This window comes from Symphalangus syndactylus, chromosome 6 (genome assembly GCF_028878055.3).
Source record: "Symphalangus syndactylus isolate Jambi chromosome 6, NHGRI_mSymSyn1-v2.1_pri, whole genome shotgun sequence".
Lineage (NCBI taxonomy): Eukaryota > Metazoa > Chordata > Mammalia > Primates > Hylobatidae > Symphalangus > Symphalangus syndactylus.
The window spans coordinates 99,073,926-99,098,681 of NC_072428.2; positions in this window are offsets into that span (position 1 = coordinate 99,073,926).

A 24,756-nucleotide genomic window follows, 5' to 3' on the forward strand; every position below is an offset into this window, starting at 1 on the left:
TACAAGAATATTTTTCTGGTGGAAATTAAAATTGGTATAACTTTCCTGGTGGGCAATTTAACTTTGCCTTTTAAAAAAACAGAAACTTTACAGTGTTATAAATAGCTCTGGGATCAAAATGCCCAAATTATAGACACATAAATTTTCTTTCCGATGTTATTTTAAATTGTTTCTCTAGATCCTGACACACAGACACATTGAAAGGTAAAACAAATATTCTTGATGAAAACATGATAAAAACAAAGAAATTGAAAGGTAAAACAAGTATTCTTGATAAATATTCTTCATAAAACCATTTTTGGAACTATTTGCCTAATGTTGATATATTCAGGCAGACATGAAAATGTGTCTTACAGGGACTTGGGGAGATATAAACAAAAAAGTCTCACCTAATAAACTTTACAAACTAATGTATTATGTGTCTCAGTTGTTCAAGTTAGGCAAATATTTTCTAAATAATTTTTTATTTTTCTTATCCTCGGGCTGTTGTTCTTCCTGATTCTGTCTGGATTGTTCTTATGTGTCTTATCCTTGGTAAACATCTTTTCATCATTTAATGTCCAGCGGGTGCATCCTCTTATCTAGGACACATCTTTCCACCGAGGTTGAATTGGCTACCCCCTCTCCTTATACTTTTCAGTTCACCTGTGAGTCTCCTGCTAAATGATAAGCTCATAGAAGGCTGGGAGTATGTCAAATTCATCACCCCTGCTCTAGCAACTGAAGATAGTACCTGGCCAAATACATAGTGCTTCAGTGAGTTAATAAAATAATAATCATATGTCAAGTTCACATCTAGGGATTTTGAAGGCTGTTGGCTGGCTCAGCAGAGTATGAGAAATAATTAGAAGGCAATTACAAATTATCAGTGTTTTCATTTGGTAATTTAACCTAGAATATCAGAAACATCATCAGTCATAAGTTCAGGAGTTTGAATTCATAGTAAAAATTTAAGAAGAGAGGCTGAATACATGGAAGCAGATGATAATGGAGCATATTATGTGGCAGCATAAGTGAAGCATGCCAAGACTTAAAGCCAAGAAGAACTGAAGCAAGGGTGGATTTAAAAGCTGCATTCCATCAGATCAAAAGTACCTCCGAACAATTGCTTCCTTTATAAATGAGAGTATATTTTTTGTTGTTGTTCTGGTAGTCATAGGTCTTATTACATTTCTCTAATTACTGAGCTTAATCATGACTTTCTGAGCCTTTTGATTTATACTCCTGTGTTTTTACTAATCGCCTCTCCAGATTTGCCGCATTTAATTTGCAGTATTAAATTATAGAAAACTAGCACCATTTCTTAATTAATTCGTTGCTATAAACTATACTAATGGAATCACCTGAATTACATCAATATACCAGATGGATGCCAAATTTGCCAGCCTAATTCTGATGTTTTAATTAGACTTCACTAGAATTGTCTTAAGATGGTTTCCTAATAATGGGAGGCAGTATTCATTTATTCATTCACACCTGCTGTATGAGTCTTCTTGGGTTGCCATAAGAAAATACCGCAGGCTGAGTGACTTAAACAACAGAAACGTATTTTTCTCACATTTCTGGAGGTTAGAAGTCAAAGGTCAAGATGCTAGCAGGATCGATGTCTGGTGAGTCCTTCCTTCCTGGCTTGTAGATGCTGCTTTCTCATTGCGTGCTGACATGACCTTGACCTTGTCTTATGCTTGCAGGGAGAGAGAGCGAGCTCTGATAGCCATCTCTTCCTCTTGTAGGGACACCAATCCTATTGGATTAGAGTTCCAGTCTTTTTTTTTTTTGAAACACAGTTAGTATTAGTAGTATTAAAATTTATGCATTCTGCAATGTCAAAGTCTCGCTCTGTCGCCCAGGCTGGAGTGCAGTGGCGCGATATCGGCTCACTGCAAGCTCCGCCTCCAGGGTTCACGCCATTCTCCTGCCTCAGCCTCCTGAGTAGCTGGAACTACAGGCGCCCACCACCACGCCCGGCTAATTTTTTGTGTTTTTAGTAGAGACAGGGTTTCACCATGTTAGCCAGGATGGTCTCGATCTCCTGACCTCGTGATCCGCCTACCTCGGCCTCCCAAAGTGCTGGGATTACAGGCATGAACCACCGCCCCGGGCCGAGTTCCACTCTTATGACCTTATTTAACCTTAAATACTTCCTTAAAGGCTCCATCTCCAAATAGTCTCACTGGGGGTTAGGGCTTCAACATATGAACTTGGCGGGTGTCGTTGTGGCGAAACACACAATTCAGTCCATACGATCAGCTGACCAACGCAGCCTAAATGTCCCTTCAGCTGAGTAAACTTTAGATAGGCTTCTTTCTGATTCCAGGCCCTGACTGCCCTTTTCTTAGAGCATGTACTTTTAACTTGTACTTTTGCAAATCCTTTCTCTACCCCTTTGAATTGTAAAATTTTTAAGTCTCTTACCAGTGTTAACACCATAGAATATTTTTCCCAAGGTCTATGGGCCCTTTGAAAGGTAATCAAGGAAGGTCACACCACTGTCTCCCAGTCTTTGTGAGAGAGTAGGAGCCCAACTTCAGTGAGCACCTTGCTCCAAATTGTAAAGCTACCTCTTGCTACAAAGATATGAAAAAATCTACTTTTCCACTGGGTAAAGCCAATTAGCAAATGCAGATGACCTATTATCTCCCCCTCATCCCTCTCATTCCCCCATGTCAGCGACTCAGCAATTAAAGATCTGGAGGTTTTTTTTTGTTTTGTTTTTTCTGTTTTTAAACGGAGTCTTACTCTGTTGCCCAGGATCGAGTGCAATGATGCGATTTTGGCTCACTGCAACCTCTGCCTCACCGGCTCAAGCGATCCAAAAACCTGGAGCGTTTTTTATTAAAGCCTGCAGTGTTTTTATCATGCAATAGGCTTGAATGAAGTTTTCTTTACCTGTTTAATTTTTTTTGCGTTGACATTGCATTAAAATGGTGCAATTTCTGCTTTGACATTGCAGAAATGCATAAATTTTCATACTGCTAATACTAACTGTGTTAGTGGTAATAACACTTATTTTACACTTTGGTTTCTTAGGTGCTCTACTATGCAGCTACTTTAAATTGCCTAGGCTTCAGGGGTACTGAGACTTTGCTTTAGGACTGCGAGACACATTTTTAAATACTTGAGCAGCACCCCTCAGTCAATTCTTGCTTAATATTTATCTACGTAGTTATCATTTTTTTAACTCATCTTTTGTTTCTCTTGCATCTTTCCCTTTTTGGTATGTTCCTTCAATCTAAAGGACAAGAGGGTTTGTTGGTAGTGTTCAGATTCAGTTTCTTTCTTTTTGTCTGAAAATGCCTTTATTTCACCCTCATTCTGAAAAGATTATTCTGCTGTGTATACAGAATTTTATGCCAGTAGTTATTTTTCTCTTGGCCTATTGTGATGTTGTTGCACTGTCTTCTAGCTTCCACTATTCCTATTGATCAGTCCGTTATCATGCTAATTGCAGCTCCTTTATAGGGGTATTGTATTTTCTCTCTGATTGGTTTTAAAATTGTTTTGTGATTTTCAGCTTCCCTAGGATGTGCCTAGGTGTGGATTTTTAGAAATTGTTATTTATTCTGCTTGGGATTCATTGGACTTCCTGAGTTTGAGAATTGATAGAATTCAATAATGCTGAAAAATGCTCGACCATTTTCTCTTTATATACTGTATTGCCATCATCTAGTCTATTATATGATTCTAGAATGTTGATTAAATGTTAGAGATTTTCACTTTATCTTCATTATTATCAATTCCTCTTTTATAGTTTGCTCTCTTTTATATCTTTGGTATAGGCTATAGATTGCTTTCCTTGGGACTGTATTAGTCAGGGCCCAGAGAAAACAAAACCCCCATCGGGTGATTCTACTGGTGGAATTAGTTGAAAAGTTATTAGAAGATCTAAAAGAGAACCTAGGAAAAGTAAGGCAAATAATTCAGGCAATAAAAAAATTCACACTACCAAATTGTGTGAGGTTGACTTGTAGTTACAAATACTCAGGGGAAATTAATTTTTCCCTCCATCCAGTTTAAGATTTGAGGCTGATAATTTTCTTTATAGTCCCCTTCTCAGTGGAGAGTTTCTCATTTCCCCTGCACAGAGTATGTAGCCCATGGGATGGATATCAATCAATTATTAACACAATAATGCAATAATACGTAAGAAGTCACCCAAAACTCAGTGGCTAGGAATGACAATTATTTTCTCTTCTCCATCTGTAGATGTGAATTCGGTAATCAAGACTGTATATGGCTGGGTTGGCTCCCAGCTGCAAGTCTCTTATCCCATGCTACCAACAAGGTCCAAAACTTATTCTTCTCATGGCAGTGGTAGAAGCAAAGGAGAGCTTGTCACACTGTGCAAGAAGCAGTCAAACCTTTGCTTTCTTCTTATCCTCTAACATCCTGTTGGCTGAAGTAAGTCACTTGGCCAACCTGATGTCAATGGGATGGTGAATATTTGTTACAGAGTAGCCCTAACTATCACCAAGGATTCAGCTTATCCAAGAGATGTCTATTAGGTTATCTAACTTGGGTAAATTTTATGTTTTATTATTTTTTTCCTCTACTCTGAGCCTTGTATAGCCATTGAAGTGCAAAATCTCTGAGATTCAGCAGAAACCCCCAAAAACCTAACTGACTTTCCAAGATCCTGTTTTTATTTAATATTTGGCTTCATTGGATTCCTTATCTCGTGTCAGCTAAATGATATACTTAAAAATATTTTCAGTGATTTTTAAATAACCTTCTATATGTTTGCATCAGGAGGATTGTTCAGGCTACAAGGTCTACCTTACTGAAGGATATAGAAGTCAGGTTTCCTTTTTATAGAACCATCATCTTCATCTCGATTACTTTCTTTTTCTCAATCCACTTGGGTAGCTGGGATGACACTTTTTTATTTGGACCTTGGGAATTAAACAGGTTTTGTTTGGCTCCCAGACTTCTTAAAACATAGGGGCAGTGAGAGAGAAGAAGAGTAACATACAATTCATAAATTTTCAGTTCCAGTAGCTGAGTGGTTATAGTCACTCAAAATTCAACAGATAATGTAGGAGGATGAATAACTTCTGATTGAGAAGAGTTAATAGAAACATTTAGAAATTCTGAATTTCCATCCTTCAAATAGTTGTTAGTTATGACAACCTCAAGTTTGGAAGAGATTTTGCTTGGCAAATTTGGAATCAAGATAGTGGATGTAATCAGCTAGAGAATGGATATAGAGCTGTGAATGAGGATCCGTGGGGTAGTCCTTAAGAGCACTGTATTAGTAAAAGTAGGAAAGGCTGTGTGACATTAAGAAATAATCCCTTAAATTGACGCCTGAAATTTAGCGAAGTGTTCGTTGATTGGTAGGTGCTGTCCTCCAGTTGGTGACTCTGGGATCCAGACTTCTTCCACCTTGTGGCACTGTCACTTCACAGGTGGCTCCCAAGTCACTACATTAAAAAACGATAAAAATAGAGGAGATCCATCAGATTTTAATGGCCTCATCCTGGAAGTGATTAATATCATTTATATTTATATTAATATTGGTGAAAAAGTCACTTGGCCCCATTCTTATTTTCTAGTAAAATGTTCTGGGGATTATAGGGGAGGCCTTATTATATTTAATGAGGACTGTCTCTGTGCAAAGAATGGGCTCTGGAGTCAGAGTGTCAGGGTCTAAATATTGGTTGCACCATGTATTTGCTGCATGATCTTGGACAAATAACCATAGTGTACTTCAGGCCCCCAACTCCCGGAAGATGGGACAAATAATAGCACTTATGTTCTTGAGGTCTTATGAAATATAAATTAGTTAATATGGCTAAATATCTTAGAACAGTGTGTGGCAAATAGCAAGTACCGATAGTACTATTGCTATTATTATCCTTCTTGTATTATTATTATCATTGTATTATTATTAAAGTAGTGAGTAAAGAGATAAACTGTTAGGAGAATTCTCACAAGTAAAATAATAGCTGAGAGAAAAAATAACTGTCCACAGAGAATTCTAGAGAGTTCCCTTTCTTTAACACCTAGATGTCATGTTTCCCAGAATCAGATCACTTTGGAATCATTATTAAACTCTTTCTGGACTTTGGCTGGTGACTACTATCACCAGCTATGAAATTTATCTAGTGAGAAATATTTATTCCATGTTTTCTTGTTGCCTCAGATTTAGAGATTATGTGAAGCAGAGCTTCGTGAGTAAAATCCCGACTTCTGTTTCCTGTATCCTTGGGCACTGCCATAAATTACACAATGCCAGGGAGCTCTAATCACACTGTCTTCTATGTAAGGAGCCTCTGGAGTTGTACGATGTAGTAGTGATGCCTCTGGGTCTACTCTGGGCAAAGGTGGGTGAACTTGCATACAGTTTGGAACATTACTTTTTTTTTTTCTTGAGATGGAGTCTTGCTTTTTCACCCAGGCTGGAGTGCAGTGGTGCGATCTCGGCTCATTGCAAGCTCCGCCTCCTGGGTTCACGCCATTCTCCTGCCTCAGCCTCTCCCAGTAGCTGGGACTACAGGAGCACGCCACCACGCCCGGCTAATTTTTTGTGTTTTTAGTAGAGACGGGGTTTCACCGTGGTCTCGATCTCCTGACCTCGTGATCCGCCCGCCTCGGCCTCCCAAAGTGCTGGGATTACAAGCGTGAGCCACCGCGCCCGGCCGGAACATTACTTTTTTAAAGACTTAAAGAGAAAACCAACTCTGCCACTGGATTACTTGTTTCTAAAGCACAAGATGAGGAGAAAGAGAATATTTAATCTATCAAGGCACTTTGTACTTAATTCTCAACCTAAGTCTCACAAGGAGAGCATGACTTACTGAGACTCCATTATACTCTTTCTAGAATCACCTTCCCTACACTTTATTCCTGGGCTAGGCCCTTGGCCTTTATTAGTGGTCATTAAAAGAAATAACCATAAAAATATATTACAGCATTTGCTGTAAATGCAAATGTATCAATAATGTTGAAAATATTTTCTATTACATCTGTCTGTGTCCTCTATATAAAATTCTACAAGACCACATCTTTTATAAGTTAGTTAAGAAAAGTTGCCTTGAGGAACTCTTTTTCCTTTTTCTGGCTGTCAGGAAGTTCAGAACCAAAATGTGATCATAGCACCTATGTTGTCTCTTCTGGGATTTATATTTGTATGATTATTTTCTTCTGTCCTAATTTTTACCTAGTTGTATTATTTTATTGAATTTAAACTGGCTTGAGTCCTCTGTAGAAAAATATAGGAAATGAATTATTATTTTCTTGGTCCTGGGCTTCATAAACATTTTAATAGTTCTATTAGCATCCTGTTTAATTTTAGACTTGTTCCGATATCTCATGAGAGCCTTAAATCTGGTTTTGATATGTTCTTTTTTTTTACTTAAAATCTACCAGAAGATTGGGCTGGCAAAACCTTGACTATACTAATGCTATAGAACAGCACATCCATAAACACTTGTCAAAGCAAAAATTGTGCAAGACAAAGTTAAACCAGTGAGGAAGACTTTATTCAAAGCTATTGCAATGAAATACACTAGAATTCAGTCTGAGCTCAACTGCACTAACGCAAGGGGCAGAAGAGTTTCTAGGAGTTGAGCTAGGGCATCTGTGTTTGCCAACCAGCTTTATCCACAGGAAAAGTAATCTTCACAACAAGAGGTAGCTTTACAACTTGGAGCAAGGCATCCACCAAAGTTAGTCATCTACCCTCCCACAGAAACTAAGGGATAGGATAGGGCACTATCTTCTTTGATGTTTACATTTCAAAGAGATGGCTCTTAGGTATTTGAGAAAGACATTTTTTTTGTGTCTTAAAACTGGCAAGAAGCTTTTAAAAAAATTTACATCTTAAAGGGGTAGAGAAAGAATTTACATTTTCTAAAGTAAACACTGTGAAAAAAAAAGGGAGGGCAAGTGCCTAGAGTCTGGAAGAAGTTTAGACTAAAGTTTAGTCAATCTGAGGGGAACATTAAAGCCCTTTCAGTCACACCATAGCTTAACTAAGGAAGGTTGGAGACAGTCAAGGGAGTTCTAATGAGACTTTTTTTCCTCTTCAACAACAACAAAAGGTCTAAATCCTGATTCCTTCATATAGAAAGCTGCCGTTTATTTGGGAGTTTGAATCACCTGCTTTTTAATCACATTTCAATATTGTTCAATGATGGTGCAACAATGAAAATATTTAACATGAATTTTCTAAAGATTCAGACTACATTCTGATGGAAGAAGTACCCAGTAACTCTCTGTATAAAAAAAGATTTCAGTATTTTACAATTCAACACAACTAACTCCCCATATAACAACAAACTGTCAAAAATAAATTTCTCACTCAAGCTGAGAGCAAATGAAAGGAAGACAGCAAGAAACAGTAGCTGCAGGAATGAAACTGATTTATTATTTCACAAACAGAACACTTCAGGAAGCAATATGAGCTGATAGTGATTCCTCTGATATTTGGGTGGTTTTTGTCTTGCAGAGTAGCCAATGTGAAAATGGCAAGTTTTAGGAATGGAAACTATACCAAACTTGATGTCTGTTGTGGTTATTGGTTGTTAATTTCTGTAAAATGACAGCAGAAGTTAAACAAAGACCAGATATGAATATTTCGGAAGGAAAGAAAAAGTTTCCATAATTCATCGATACTCAGATTTTACTTTGGAGATATCTCAGAATACAAGACTGAAAGAAAACAATTGTTTCAGAGAGAGAGAGGAGAGAGAAGGCCTAACTTACTATGTTGGACATAGTAAGGCTTTGCAGGGGAAAAATGTATTCGTTTTAGAGATTTTGGACGCTGAATTAAAATGTGGTACAGTTATTGAGGCTAGTTTTCATTCTAAATAAATGGTTCACTTTAGTGAAACTATATTTAGACTCAGGTCATAACTTTTTTTCTTCACTTAATTGCTTCGTATATCCTTAAGAGACATCATATGGACAATTGATGAAACATATTTACCCCAGATGGCAATATTAAACTCCTTAGTCAAGTGCCAGGTGTCGGGTTTTACATGACACAGAGTTATACTCACATTTACTAAAGGGGCTAGAAATACAAAGTAGAAAGAACATTCTGTGTTCTTCCCCTCCTAGGAAATGTCCGTTTTAGCTTCTCTATTTTACTTTCTCCCCCATCTGATTGTAGGAGTCCATTCAGATATGTGGGCAATAAAGGAATTAATTAATAATGGATTTCATAACAATGTCTAATCCTCAGCCTAGTGGGACAGCTTTTCAAACTCCTGATTGCTTCGCCAGGCTCTCTGTGTAAGTGAAAGAACACTTCAGATTCTCACCAGGCTTTGGAAACGGGGACATTGCCCCTGATGATTAATGCTCAGGGCCTTAGCAAGCCTCAAAGAAGGTTGCTGGGATGATATTTGCTCGCTCACATCTCCTCAACTTTGGGTCTAATGTTGTATTATTCTAATCATTTCTATGTTCTTATGATTTTTCATGGTTTCTACCTGCTGTTTACAGGGTGCAATTGTTTGACTCACTATCCCCCACTTCTCGATCCTACCCCCTCCCTTTTTGCTCACTCCTTTGATTTTCACTTAATGAATTTTTCGTGGCAGGTGGTGGGTGAACCCGCAGCTAGAACACTTGCCCCAGCTTTGTCCAGGAGTTCCTTTTAAATCTGGTATTGGGAGTTCCTCCTGAAGTTTGCAACTTCAACATTCAAGACAGGTCATTCATTTTATGACAGCTGCTGAACAATATTTTACCCTGAGGCTTTGTTCAGAAGCTCCATGTCCCAAGGACTGTCCCTTCTTCTATCCAGTATTTCCTAGATGGTGTTTTGTGAGCTACAACTCAAGGTGCATTTGGGCATTTCTGATGTTAACACAAACCTCACACACATTCGTCCTATATTTTTAATAGTAAATCTGTGATTACCTTCTTAATTATAGATTCAGTGCTAGCTAAATGAGAATGTGCTATATTTATTGAGAAAATAATATTGAGAGGGATAGTGTCTATAAAAACAAGCATATGGCCAGTAATAATTTGGGAAAAGCTTCCTTTTCCCTATTTTTTTTATTGTAGTATATCTGCAATAAAACCAGGGAAGGGAAGCAAAGAACTAGATATATGTATCATAAATTCTTTGTCTTACTTTCACCTCCTAGGAAGCACTCAATAGTATAGATTTCTTTTTTAAAGGACTTTTTTTTTTTTTTGCGTGTGGGGTGATGATTGAGTTCAAGGATGCTGAAATAATCATTCAACATTATGTATCTATAATTATGTTAGCATATGTATTATACTTTTTGATTTTGTTTTTGTCTTTTTAATAAAGTAGATATGAAGCTCTGACTAAAAAAATAAAAACATTTGTTGAGATTTCTATGATTCTTAGTGTCAGGTACCATTATTCTACTGTGTTTTCAGGAAACCTCAGAAGATGGCAAACTGAGCGTATAACTGACCGACTTAGTTATAACCAAAGCATGACAAAACTTATCTCTAGGATAAGCATGTTTTCTCTATTACAGTGCCACATAAAAGGAAGCCTGTGGCAGTCATAGTCCTTCCCTGGTAGTTTTAGATGACTTTAGGTCAGACACAAAGGCAAAGGGATTTGACCAGGCAGTGAGAAGACATCAACCGAGGGGCTTCATGCTGAACAGAAGTAGAGAAAGAGGTAAGCATGGCTTTTTCCTACTCCAAAACGTGGGCTCAAATTTCGCTCCTGTAAGTGTGTGGATTTGGCCCACTGGTGCTGAAATTCAGTTAGCTACAGGGCAGAACGTGGCAGTGGTTGTAGAAAACTTCACAGGGTCATGCAGTAATACTTGATGTAGTGAAGAAAAGATGCAGAAGAAGCAATACTTAGAGATGATCTAAGCATTTTGCAAGTGGAAACACTCTGCATTCCAAGGGACAATCCGTAAGGGCTGATATTATCAAGACTTTCATTTACTTGCATTTTCCTTTCTGTCAATTGCCATGTGATTATATAACATCCTCTGTGTACCAGCTGGAATATAAAAGATACATTTCTCTGAAGAGATTATCTTATGGTTGACAAAGGAAGAATTGTGTTCTAATACATTAATGGAGAAAGACAAAAATTAGATATCAAGTTTTAGATTACAGAGTAAAGATTTAGAGAAAGAAGGAGGCTGCAGTCTTTGAGAATTTGCATGTGCTGAGGTCACTACAGAGATGTGTTGGGGGTATGAGTCCCATGAAATTGTTATCAATAATTTGGAGGTAGAGATGCATATTTCTTATGCACATTTTTCTGGGAAAGAAGATCCATAATTTTCCTTTTTTCTCTTTATTTATTTTTAAATTTCCAAATGAAAATTGTATATATTACAATTATATCTATCACATACAACATGTTTTGAAATATATATACATTGTGGAAAGACTAAATTGAACTAATTAACATGTGAATTTTCTTACATGCCTATCTTTGTTTGTGTAGTAAGAACACATATCTACTCTCTTAACAGTTTTTAAGCATGCAGTACCTTTAACTATAGTCACCATGTTGCACAACAGAGTTCTAGAACTTACGTCTTCTACCTGCCACCCACAATTTTCTAATTCAAATTCAAAAAGCGATCTATGTGAAAGCAGTTAAGATTCAATTATTGTTTTACAGCCACTATTTTTAATGAAAAAAATTGAATCAATTATTGGGAAGAAGATTTTTTTTAATTCTACAAATGAAGAGGTACATTTTCTCATTTTATTTTAAAAATTACCTGCTATTTCAGAAAACATTTATATAGGCATAGAGTATTAAGCATAATGTAAACTATAGTTGTCAGGATTAAATGAGGTATTCAATAAATATGAGCTCTATTTCTAACTACCTGTATCTGCCTTTTTGTACCAATTATCCTCTAATATTTCTATATGTGTTTCTTTCATTTTATTCAGTGCTCTCTTGTACATAGTCAAGCCATGCTTAATGGAATTTGGCTAACAGGTTGATTGGTTGACTGAAAACTGAATAACTAATTTCATTACTTGGATTGACAAACTTTCCTATGCCTACATCCCTTCTGAAGCCAGCCTTATCTCTCTGACTCAGTTTGCTGGTCATTTAACCTGTTCCTATGTAAGAAGCAGAGATGGTAAATTGATATGAAGGGTCATTGTAAATGACAGGCAGAAATATTTAAACTCATTGCCCAGAGCCCTCTTATTGATCCTCCTTTCTCCACCCAAATGTTATTTAATCAGTGAATCCATTTAAAATAAATATCAAAGGCATTTTGAAAAAGAAAAGTCAGTCATATTTGATAGCCTGTGGAGTACATATGTGAAAGGTGGAGTGTCCTCCTGATTGTATTGTCTTGGATGATGGCATTGTGTTATAATTTTAAAAGCCTTGGAAAGTTTAATTCCTTCTTCTATACCTTATGTGATACTGGTTAACTCCCTACACCAGTACCCAGCTAACCATATTATAGAGTTCCCCAAATATTGGTCTGGGGGAAATTGTGGCCGTAAGAAAAATTTAGGCTGTGTTCTAACACAGTTGATTTTATTTCTCTTCAAATATAGGAAATAACAATTATCCATGAATCATGGAGGGAAACATTTTTCCTAAGAATAGCAACAGTCAAAACCTACTGAAAGTTGCCTGAAAATATGGGGAAAAAACCTGCTAAAACTTAGATAAAAGGTGTGCAAACCTTATAAAATGAACCTCACACCCCATACTCGTAATTATGCCATAGTTTTAAATATTTAAAATTTCTGGGAAATTACAGAATATTAAATGGGGCACTTGCAAACTTTGGTGCTTTAACTATCCTTGCTGATGCACTGGTTAGACTGAAAATAATAGATTGTGGAAAAGTGGACTCTAATCCAAGAGAAAAATTTACTTGTCTGGGCAAAGTTTAGTCACAGCAAGCATATGACCCCTTCAAAGGACAGCATAGTCATAAGATCTAGGGGTGACTCCTATTCTGCATAGATGGAACAATTACCACGTCAGTGTAAAGCTGTGGCACTTGAAGACCTCAAGGGGTATGAGACAGACTAAATGCATAGGAGAGAGATAGAAATAAAAAACGGAGGGTACAAAACAATGTAAAAAGTTCAGTTTATTATATTAATGATAGTGGTTTCTTCCAAATGGAAAGAGTTTAAGTTATACAAGTAGATAGAGATAATATATATACGTTAAACATGTTAGTATGACAATACACCTTTACAAAATGAAACAAATCAGAAACAGTTCTGCAAATCCAATCCAGAGTCTGAGCTGTCCTTTCTTTGAGGACTGGTATTAATCTTTTTACTAGTGAGAACTAGTCTAAGCTTTGTCCTATTTAGATTGCAAGAATCAAAATAACAGTGACTTCTCATTCCTGGAAACCCTGTTTAGTTACCTAATATCATGAGAAATAGTCAGATGGTTTTATGCAATTTGTGTAATTCTTCTCAAATGACTAAGCAAGACTTAGTCCCCCACTTAGTAATGGGGACTCATGAAAATTAGTTTTATGGTAAAATAGAAAGTGTAGGGGCTGAGGTACCAACATTTAATATAGGATAATAAATAAATGTGAAATCAAGTCTTGGGAGGATAATAAATAAAGAAGTAGCAACCTAGAAACTAGCAGTAATAGATAATTCAGTGAAATTGTTGTGTCGTAAGTCTGCAAAAGTGTCAGAAGCAGCCATGCTAATTATCATAACAAATCAGACTTTTCGCTATTAATTATAGAGACAGACCCAATGCTTATGAATAAATGTTTGGATATATAAATAAAATGTTCCAAAATTTTAATTTAATTGAATTAATTAATTAATTAATTTAGGAGATAGTGTCTCATTTTGTCACTCGAGCTGGAGTGCAGTGATGTGATCATAGCTCACTGCAGCCTTGAACTCCTGGGCTCAAGTGATCCTTCCGTCTCAGACTCCTGAGTAGTTGAGACAATTGGCATGTGCCACCAGGCCTAGCTAATTTTTATTTTTAGAGATACGATCTTGCTATGTTGCCCAGGTTGGTCTCCAGTTCCTGGCCTCAAGCAATCCTTCTGTGTCAGCCTTCAAAAGTGCTAAGATTACAGGCTAAGTCACCATGCCCAGCCCGTAATTTTAGATAATAGAACTAATTGTCTCACTTTTGGTCACAAAGAGGAAGAACCATGGACATATACAGCCACTGTGAAAAATAATTTAGCAGAAAGAAGCACAGTGGACTATGCAGGTGAGTATGTGGTGACAGTGAAAAGATTTTTTTTTTTGTTTTTGTGAGCGATTTATTTAGAGCCTTGTTTTATGTGCTGAATATTGACAAATTACTCCTGGTAGGAGTTGGGGTTGGAGGAGGGAGGAATCATTTTTATGAATTCAGATACCTTTAACAGTGTTTTAAACATAAATTATATATATTTTCATCTAAGAATGAATGACAACATATTTTGGAAAGAAGTTAGGCAAATAAAAGAATGGGATTGGAAGAAAAAGAAATCAAAGAGTGAGGGAAAGAGAAGAGTTTAATCGTGCTGAGTGCTGTGGTGAGGGCATGGATTTAGGAATCTCTTTTTGAGTTAATGCTCTGCTCTTCTCTAGTTGTCACTTTCTTTCACCGAACCTTGGTTTCCTCTTTTATAAAATGAAGAATGTTGTTGTGTAATTCATGGAATTGTTAATAATGAATGATATTTAACATATGCAAAGTACCTTGTATAGACTCTGGCACATAAAAATGCTCCATAAGTGGCAGATCTTCTACCTGTATTGCTTTCATATTATGAAATGACTTGCTGCTTCTAAGTGGATTTTACGGCCCAGTGGTCTAGCTAGTTTTCATGTATTTTCTCTGATCCATGGGAAAATGCTTCTTTCCTGTGGTAGGGTAATACAAATTGAGTTGACCATTTCCTCCTGCACAGAAACCTGTGCTCATATGTCATTATTATGAAAATATAGAAATAGAATTGCTGATAGTGACTGTTTCTAAAATAGTTAATATCTTTATTTACTTTTGCAGATTAAAAAAATTTTGCCCTCCTGTGTTGTTATTTTAACTTCAAATAGGTAAAATGAATAGAGATGGTTCAACAGAATTTTGATATTTTGGATGCTGTCTATAAATCTAATGTGCTTATTTGGTCCATCTTTCTTCATATTACATCAAGGGATAGGCACTTCTACTCTTTACTAGGTTCAGACAGCTTATTTTAAAGGCTAAATTTTCTATCTCTACAATAGGAAAGAAAGGAAGTGAAGATACTTCATAGGAAATAAATGTAGTGAAGACACTTCATTTATTTCCTATTGTGGAGAAAGAGTCAAAGTGACCTCTCATTGTAGAATAACTAGAGATCTACTTTATAATGAGTAGAAAATAGAATATCTCTCTTCGAATTAAAAAAATTTATTCCATAGTTTGTTTTAGCAAACCCTAGCTTACATGTCTTAAATAACGCAATTTTCTTATTTTATTTTATTTTTAAGACTTAATAATATAATTTTATATAATTTTTATTTTTAATTTATTTGAGTACACAGTAGATTTATCGATCTATGAAGTATATGAGATTTTTTTTTTTGAGACAGAGTCTCGCTGTCGCCCAGAGTATATGAGATATTTTGATACAGGCATAAAAATGCATAATAATCACATCAGGGTAAATGGAGTATCAGTTAGCTCAAGGATTTATCCTTCCTTTGTGTCACAAATAATCTGATTATACTCTTAGTTGTTTTAGAATGTACAATAAGCTATTATAATCATTCTGTTGTGCTACCAAATACTGGATCTTATTTATTGTATCTAACTATATATTTGGACCCATTAACCATTTCTCCTTTTCACCCCCAACCCCCAAACCATTCCCAGCCTCTGGCAACTATTGTTCTACTCTCTATGTCCAGAAGTTCAGTTGTTTTAATTTTTAGCTCTACAAAAAAGTGAGAACAGATGAAGTTTGTCTTTCTGTGCCTGGCTTATTTCCACTTTACATAATGACCCTCAAGTTCCATTCATGTTACTGCCAATGACAGAATCTCATTCTTTCTTATGGCTGAGTAGTACTACATTGTGTATAGGTATCACATTGTCTTTATCCACTCATCTGCTGATAGACACTTAGATTGCCTCCAAATCTTGGCTATTGTGAATAGTTCTGCAGTAAACATAGGAGTGCAGATATCTCTTTGATATACTGAATTGCTTTCTTTTGGGTATATACCTAGCAGTGGGATTGCTGGATCATATGGTAACCCTAATTTTAGTTTTTTTTTGTGGAACCTCTAAACTGTTTTCAATAGTGATTGTACTAATTTACATTCCCCAAAACAGCACATGAGAGTTCCTTTTACTCCACATCCTTGCCAGAATTTCTCATTGCCTGTCTTTTGAATAAAAACCATGTTGACTGGGGTGAGATGATATATCATTGTAGTTTTGATTTGCATTTCTCTGATGATCAATGATGTTGAGCAGCTTTTCATATATCTATTTGCCATTTATATGTCTTCTTTTGAGAAATGTATATTCAGATCTTTTGCCATTTTTTAAATCGGATTATTAGATTTTTTCCTATAGAGTTTTTTGAGCGCCTTACATGTTCTGGTTATTAATCCCTTATTAGATGGATAATTTCCAGATATTTTTTCCATTCTGTGGTTTCTATCTTCACTTTGTTGATTGTTTCCTTTGCTGTACAAAAGCTTTTTAATTTGATGTGATCCCATTTGTCTATTTGTGCTTTGGTTGCATGTGTCTGTGGAGTATTACTCAAGAAATCCTTGCCCAGTTCAATGTCCTGGAGAGTTTCACCAATGTTTTCTTTTAGTAATTTTATAGTTTGATGTCTTAGATTCAAGTGTTTAATCCATTTTGATTTAATTTTTGTAGATGACAAGAGATAGGGGTCTGGTTTTATTCTTTTGTGTGTGGATATCCAATTTTCCCAGCACCATTTATTGAAGAGACTGTCTTATTCCCAGTGTATGTTCTTGGCACCTTTGTCAAAAATGAGTTCACTGTAGATGTATGGCTTTTTTTCTGGTCTGTATTCTGTTCCATTGTTCTATGTGTCTGTTTTTATGCCAGTACCATGCTGTTTTGGTTATTATAGCTCTATAGTATAATTTAAAGTCAGGTAATGTGATTCCTCCAGTTTTATTGTTTTTGTTTAGGAGAGTTTTGGCTACTCTGGGTCTTTTGTGGTTCCATATAAATTTTAGGATTTTTTTTCTATTTCTGTGAAGAATATCATTGGTATTTTAATAGGAATTGCATTGAATCTGTAGATTGCTTTGGGTAGTATGGACATTTTAATAATATTGATTCTTGCAATCCATCAACATGGAATACCTTTCTATTTTTTGGCGTCTGCTTCACTTTCCTTCCTGAGAGTTTTATAGTTTTATTATAGAGATCTTTCACTTATCTGGTGAAGTTAATTCCTAGGTATTTAATTTTAATTGTGGCCATTGTAAATGGGATAACTTTTCAAATTTCCTTTTCACATTGTTCACTGTTGTCATGTAGAAATGCTACTGATTTTTGTATGTTGATTTAGTATTCTTTAACTTTACTGAATTTGTCTATCATTTCTTTTTTTCTTTTTATTTATTTTTTATTTTTCCCATAGGTTATTGGGGTACAGGAGGTGTTTGGTTACATCAGTAAGTTCTTTAGTGGTGTTTTATGAGATTTTGGTGCACTCATAACCCAAGCAGTATACACTGCACCCTATTTGTAGCCTTCCATCTGCTGCCCCCTCCCACCCTTCCTCCCAAATCCCAAAGTCCATTGTATCATTCTTAAGCCTTTGCATCCTCATAGCTTAGGTCCCACATGTCAATAAGAACATATGATGTTTGGTTTTCCTCTCCTGAGTTACTTCACTTAGAATAACAGTCCCCAATCACATCCAGGCCACTGCAAATGCTGACAGTCCATTCCTTTTTTATGGCCAAATAGTATTCCATCATATATATCAGTTTCTTTATCCACTTGTTGATAATAGGCATTTCGGTTGGTTCCACGATTTTGCAGTTGTGAACTGTTCTGCTATAAACATGCATGTGCAAATATCTTTTCCATATAATGGCTTCTTTTCCTCTGGGTAGCTACCCAGTAGTGGGATTGCTGGATCAAATGGTAGTTCTACTTTTAGTTCTTTAAGGAATCTCCACACTGTTTTCTATAGCGATTGTACTAGTTTACATTCCAACCAGCAGTGTAGAAGTGTTGCCTGATCACTGCATCCATGCCAACATCTACTGTTTTATGATTTTTTTATTATGGCCATTCTTTCAGGAGTAAGGTGGTATCTCTTTGTGGTTTTGATTTGCATTCCCTTGATCATTAGTGATGTTGAGCATTTTTTCATATGTTTCTTGGCCATTTGTATACATTCTTTTGTGAATTGTCTATTCATGTCCTTAGTCCACTTTTTGATGGGATTATTTTTTCTTACTGATTTCTTTGGGTTCGTTGTAGATTCTGGATGTTAGTCCTTTGTCAGATGTATAGATTGTGAAGAATTTCTCCCACTCTGTGGGCTGTTTGTTTACTCTGCGGGTTGTTTGTTTACTCTGCTGACTGTTCCTTTTGCCATGCAAAAGCGCTTTAGTTTAACTAAGTCCCAACTATTTATCTTTGTTTTTATTGCATTTGCTTTTGAGTTCTTGGTCATGAAATCCTTGCCTAAGCCAACATCTAGAAGGGTTTTTCCAATGTTATCTTCCAGAATTTTTAGTTTCAGGTCTTAGATTTAAGTCCTGAATCCATCTTGAGTTGATGTTTGTATAATGTGAGAGATGAGGATCCAGTTTCATTCTCTTACATGTGGCTACCCAATTATCCCAGTACCATTTGTTGAAAAAAGTGTCTTTTCCCCATTTTACGTTTTTGTTTGCTTTGATGAAGATCCATTGGCTGTAAGTATTTGAGTTTGTTTCTGGCTTCTGTATTCTGTGCTATTGGTCTATGTGCTCATTTTTATACCAGTATTATGCTGTTTTGGTGACTATGGCATAATAGTATAGTTTGAAATCAGGTAGTGTGATGCCTCCAGATGTGTTCTTTTTGCTTAGTCTTCCTTTGGCTATGTGGTCTCTTTTTTAGTTCCATATGAATTTTAGAATTGTTTTTGCTAATTCTGTGAAGAATGATAGTGGTATTTTGATGGATATTGCATTGAATTTGTAGATTGCTTTTGGCAGTATGGTCATTTTCACAATATTGATTCTACCAATCCATGAGCATGGGATGTGTTTCCATTTGTTTGTGTTGTCTATGATTTATTTTTGCAGTGTTTTGTAGTTTTCCTTGCAGAGGCCTTTCGACTCCTTGGGTAGGTGTATTCCTAAGTTTTTTTTTTTTTTTTTTTTTTTTTTTTTTTTTTTTTTTTTTTTTTTTTTGCTGCTATTGTAAAAGAGGTGGAGGTCTTGATTTGATTCTCTGCTTGGTCACTGCTGGTGTATACAAGAGCTACTGATTTGTGTATATTAATCTTGTATCTGGAAACTTTGCTGAATTCTTTTATCAGTTCTAGGAGCTTTCTGAAGGAGCCTTTAGGGTTTTCGAGGTAAGCAATCATATTGTCAGCGAACAGTAACAGTTTGCCTTCCTCTTTACTGATTTGGATGCCCTTTATTTCTTTCTCTTGTCTGATTTCTATCGTTGGGACTTCCAGTACTATGTTTAAGAGGAGTAATGAGAGCGGGCATCCTTGTCTTATTCCAGTTCTCCAAGGGAATGCTACCAACTTTTCCCCATTCAGTATTATGTTGGCTGTAGGTTTGTCATAGGTGGCTTTTATTACATTGAGTTATGTCCCTTGTATGCCAATTTTACTGAGAGTTTTAATCATAAAGGGATGCTGAATTTTATCGAATTCATTTTCTGCATCTATTAAGATGATCATATGATTTTTGTTTTTAATTCTGTTTATGTGTTGTATCACATGTATTGACTTGCATATGTTAAACCATCCCTGCATCCCTGGTATGAAACCCACTAGATCATCGTGCATTTTCTTTTTGATATGTTGGTGGATTTGGTTAGCTAGTATTTTGTTAAGGATTTTAGCATCTATGTTCATCAGGGATATTGGTCTGTAGTTTTCTTTTTTGGTTATGTCCTTTCCTGGTTTTGGTATTAGGATGATGCTGGCTTCATCAAATGAATTAGGGAGGGTTATCTCTTTCCCTGTCTTGTGGAATAGTGTCAAAAGGATTGGTACCAATTGTTCTTTGAATGTTTGGTAGAGTTCTGCTATGAATCCACCTGGTCTTGGACGTTTTTGTGTTGGTAATTTTTTAATTACCATTTCAATCTCACTGCTTGTTATTGGTCTGTTCAGGGTACCTAATTCTTCCCGATTTAAGCTAGGAGGGTTGCATTTTCCCAGGAGTTTATCCATCTCTTCTAGGTTTTTTAGTCTATGTGCGTAAAGATGTTCATAGTAGCCTTGAAGGATCTTTTGTATTTCAGTGGTGTCAGTTATATCTTCTATTTTGCTTCTTAATGTGGTTATTTGGATTTTATCTCTTCTTTTCTTGGTTAATCTTGCTAGTGGTCTATCAATTTTATCTTTTCAAAGAACCAAGTTTTTGTTTCATTTATCTTTTGTATTTTTTTTGTTTCAATTTCATTTAGTTCTGCTCTGTTCTTGGTTATTTCCTTTCTTCTGCTGGGTTTGGGTTTGGTTTGTTCTTGTTTCTCTAGTTCCTTGAGGTGTGACCTTACAATGTCAGTTTGTGCTCCTTCAGGCTTTTTGATATGGGTATTTAGGGCTATGAACTTTTCTCTTAGCACTGCCTTTGCTATATCCCAGAGGTGTTGATAGGTTGTGTCATTATTGTCATTCAGTTTAAAGAATTTTTAAATTCCCATCTTGATTTCATTTTTGACCCAGTGACCATTCAGGAGCAGGTTATTTAATTTCCGTGTATTTGCATGGTTTTGAAGATTCCTTTGGAGTTGATTTCCAGTTTTATTCCACTGTTGTCTGAGAGAATGTTTGATATAATTTCAATTTTCTTAAATTTTTTGAGGCTTGTTTTGTGACCTATCATATGATCTATCTTGGAGAAGGTTCCATGCACTGTTGAATAGAATGTGTATTCTGCAGCTGTTGGATGAAATGTTCTGTATATATCGGTTAAATCCGTTTGTTCCAAGGTATAGTTTAAATCCATTGTTTCTTCATTGACTTTCTGTTTTGATGACCTGTCTAGTGCTGTCAGTGGAGTGCTGAAGTCCCCCACTATTATTGTGTTTCTGTCTATCTCATTTCTTAGGTCTATTAGTAATTGTTTTATAAATTTGGGAGCTCTGGTGTTAGGTGCATATACATTTAGGATTGTAATATTTTCCTGTTGGGCATGGCCTTTTACCATTATATAATGTCTCTCTTTGTCTCTTTTAACTGCTGTTGCTTTAAAGTTTGTTTTGTCTGACGTAAGAATAGCCACTCCTGCTTGCTTTTGGTGTCCATTTGCATGAAATGCCTTTTCCACCCCTTTACCTTAAGTTATGTGAGTCCTTATGTATTAGGTGAATCTCCAGAAGGCAGCAGATTGTTGGTTGGTGAGTTATTTTCCATTCTGCAGTTCTGTATCCTTTAAGTGGGGCATTTAGGCTATTTACATTCAATGTTAGTATTGAGATGTGAGTTACCATTGCATTCACTCTGCTATTTGTTGCCTGTGTACCTTGGCTTTTTGTTTCTTGTTTTTGCTTTTTAACTTGTATTTTTTTCTTTATAGATCTTGTGTGATTTATGCTTTAAAAATGTTCTGTTTTGATGTGTTTCCAGGACTTGTTTCAAGATTTAGAGCTCTTCTTATTAGTTCTTGTAGTGGTGGCTTGGTAGTAACAAATTCTCTCAGCATTTGTTTGCATGAAAATGAGTGTATCTTTCCTTCATATATGATGCTTAGTTTTACTGAATACAAAATTCTTGGATGATAATTATTTTGTTTGAGGAGGCTGAAGATAGGGCCGAAATCCCTTCTAACTTGTAGGGTTTCTGCTAAGAAATCTGTGTTAATCTGATAGGTTTTCCTTTATAGGTTACCTGGAGTTTTTGTCTCTTAAGGTTCTTTCCTTTGTCTTAACTTTAGATAACCTGCTGACAATGTGCCTAGGCAATGATCTTTTGCGATGAATTTCCCAAGTGTTCTTTGTGCATGTTGTATTGGGATGTCTCTAGCAAGGCCAGGGAAGTTTTTCTTGATTATTCTCCCAAATATGTTTTCCAAACTTTTAGATTTCTCTTCTTCCTCAGGAACACTGATTATTCTTAGGTTTGGTTGTTTAACGTAATCCCAAACTTCTTGGAGGTTTTGTTCATATTTTCTTATTCCTTTTTTCTTTGTCTTTGTTGGATTGGGTCCATTCAAAACCTTGTCTTCTAGCTGTGAATTTCTTTCTTCTACTTGTTCAGTTCCACTGCTGAGACTTTCCAGAGCATTTTGCATTTCTATCAGTGTGTCCAGTGTTTCCTGGAGTTTTGATTGCTTTTTCTTTATGCTGTTTATTTCCTTGAATATTTCTCCCTTCTCTTCTTGTATTGCCTTTTTTTGGATTTCCTCGCATTGGGCTTTGCCTTTCTCTGGTGCCTCCCTGATTAGCTTAATAACTAACCTCCTGAATTTTTTTCAGGTAAATCAGGGATTTCTTCCTGGTTTGGATCCATGGCTGGTGAGCTAGTGTGATTTTTTGGAGTGGTTAAAGAGTCTTGTTTTGTCATATTACCAGAGTTGGTTTTCTGGTTCCTTCTCATTTGGATAGGCTCTGTCAGAGGGAAGGTCTAGGGCTGAAGGCTGTTGTTCAGATTCTTTTGTCCCACGGGGTCTTCCCTTGATGTAGTACTCTCCTCTTTTTCCTATGGATGTGGCTTCCTGTGAGCCAAGCTGCAGTGATTGTTATCTCTCTCCTGGGTCTAGCCACCTGGCAAGTCTACCCAGCTCTGGGCTGGTACTGGGGGTTGTATGCACAGAGTTCTGTGATGTGAACCATCTATGGGTCTCAGCCATGGATACTAGCACCTGTTCTGGTGGAGGTGGCAGGGGGGTGAAATGGACTTTGTGAAGGTTCTTAGTTTTGGTGGTTTAATGCTTTACTTTTGTGCTGATTTGGCCTCCTGCTGGCAGGTGGTGCTTTTTGGAGAGCATCAGCTGTCGTAGTATGGAGAGGAACTGGCAGTGGGTGGGGCCCTAGAACCCCCCAAGAGTATATGCCCTTTGTCTTCAGCTACCAGGGTGGGTTGGAAAGTACCATCAGGTGGGGGCAGGGCTAGGTGTGTCTGACCTTGTACTCTCCTTTGGTGGGTCTTCCTGCAGAGTATTTGGGGTGTCTCCTGGGTCCTGCAGGAGCACTCTGCTTTCTTCAGAGGGTCTGAGAGTCTTCTCAGGATTCCATGTTAGTTCTTGCAGCCATTCCGGAGCTAAAATTCATGATGTGAGCCTCCGTACACTGCTCTGTCTGTCCGAGTTGGAGCTGCTATCTAGTCCTGACTCCCAACTGCCATAATACTGAAATAATATCTCCTCAGCAATTCTTAAGGGCTGTTGTTGGCTCTTAGGAGGTGGAGAGTGACCTTCCTGATATGATGTATCACATTATTTTATTTGCATATGTTGAACCATCCTTCACACCTGAGATAAATTCTGCTTGGTCATAGTGAATGATTTTGTTGAATTCAGTTTGCAGGTATTTTATTGAGGACCTTCCTGAAATAGTTTCCAAAGACTCCTGTTCTCTAGAAGGATCTGAACTTGTCTATCATCTGAATTTTTTTGTAGGGTCTTTAGGTTTTTCCAAATATAAGATTATATCTTTAGGAAACAAGGACAATTTGACTTCTTCCTTTCCAATTTGGATACTCTTTATATGTCTCTCTTTTCTGACTCCTCTAGCTAAGACTTCCAGTACAACATTAAATAACAGTGGTGAAAATAGGCATCCTTGTGTTCTGGATCTTAGAGGAAAGGCTTTCAGTTTTTCACTGTGTAGTGTCATACTAACTGTGGGCCTGTCATATAAGACTTTTATTGTGTTTAGATATGCTCATTCCATACCCAGTTTTTTTTTTTTTTTTGAGATGGAGTCTCAGTCTGTCACCCAGACTGGAGTGCAGTGGCGTGATCTCGGCTCACTGCAACCTCCACCTGCTGGGTTCAAGCAATTCTTCTGCCTCAGCCTCCCAAGAACTGGAACTACAGGCATGTGCCACCATGCCCAGCTAATTTTTTTTTTTTTTTTTGTATTTTTAGTAGAGATGGGGTTTCACTATGCTGGCCAGGCTGGTCTTGAACTCCGGACCTTGGGTTTTTATCATAAAGGGATGTTGAATTTTATCAAATGCTTTTCTGGCATCAACTGAAATGGTCATATGGTGTTTGTCCTTTATTCTTTTGATATCACAATTTATTTGCATATATTGAACCATCCTTGCACACATGAGATAAATTCTACTTGGTCATGGTGAATGATTTTGAAAGATATATTGTTGAATTCAGTTTGCAAGTATTTTGTTGAGGATATTTGCATCAATATTTATTAGAGATATTGGCCTGTAGTCTTGCTTTCTTTTGATGTGTCTATGTCTGGTTTTGATATCAGGGTAATACTGGCCTCGTAAAATGAGATTGGAAATATTCCCTCATCCTCTATTTTTCAGAATAGTTTGAGTAGGATTGGTACTTGTTTTTTAAATGTTTGGTAAAAGTCAACAGTGAAGCCATCAGATTCAGGGCTTTTTCTTTTGCCTTCCATCTTGTTACATATTTGGAGCTTGTTCAGGTTTTGGGTTTCTTCAT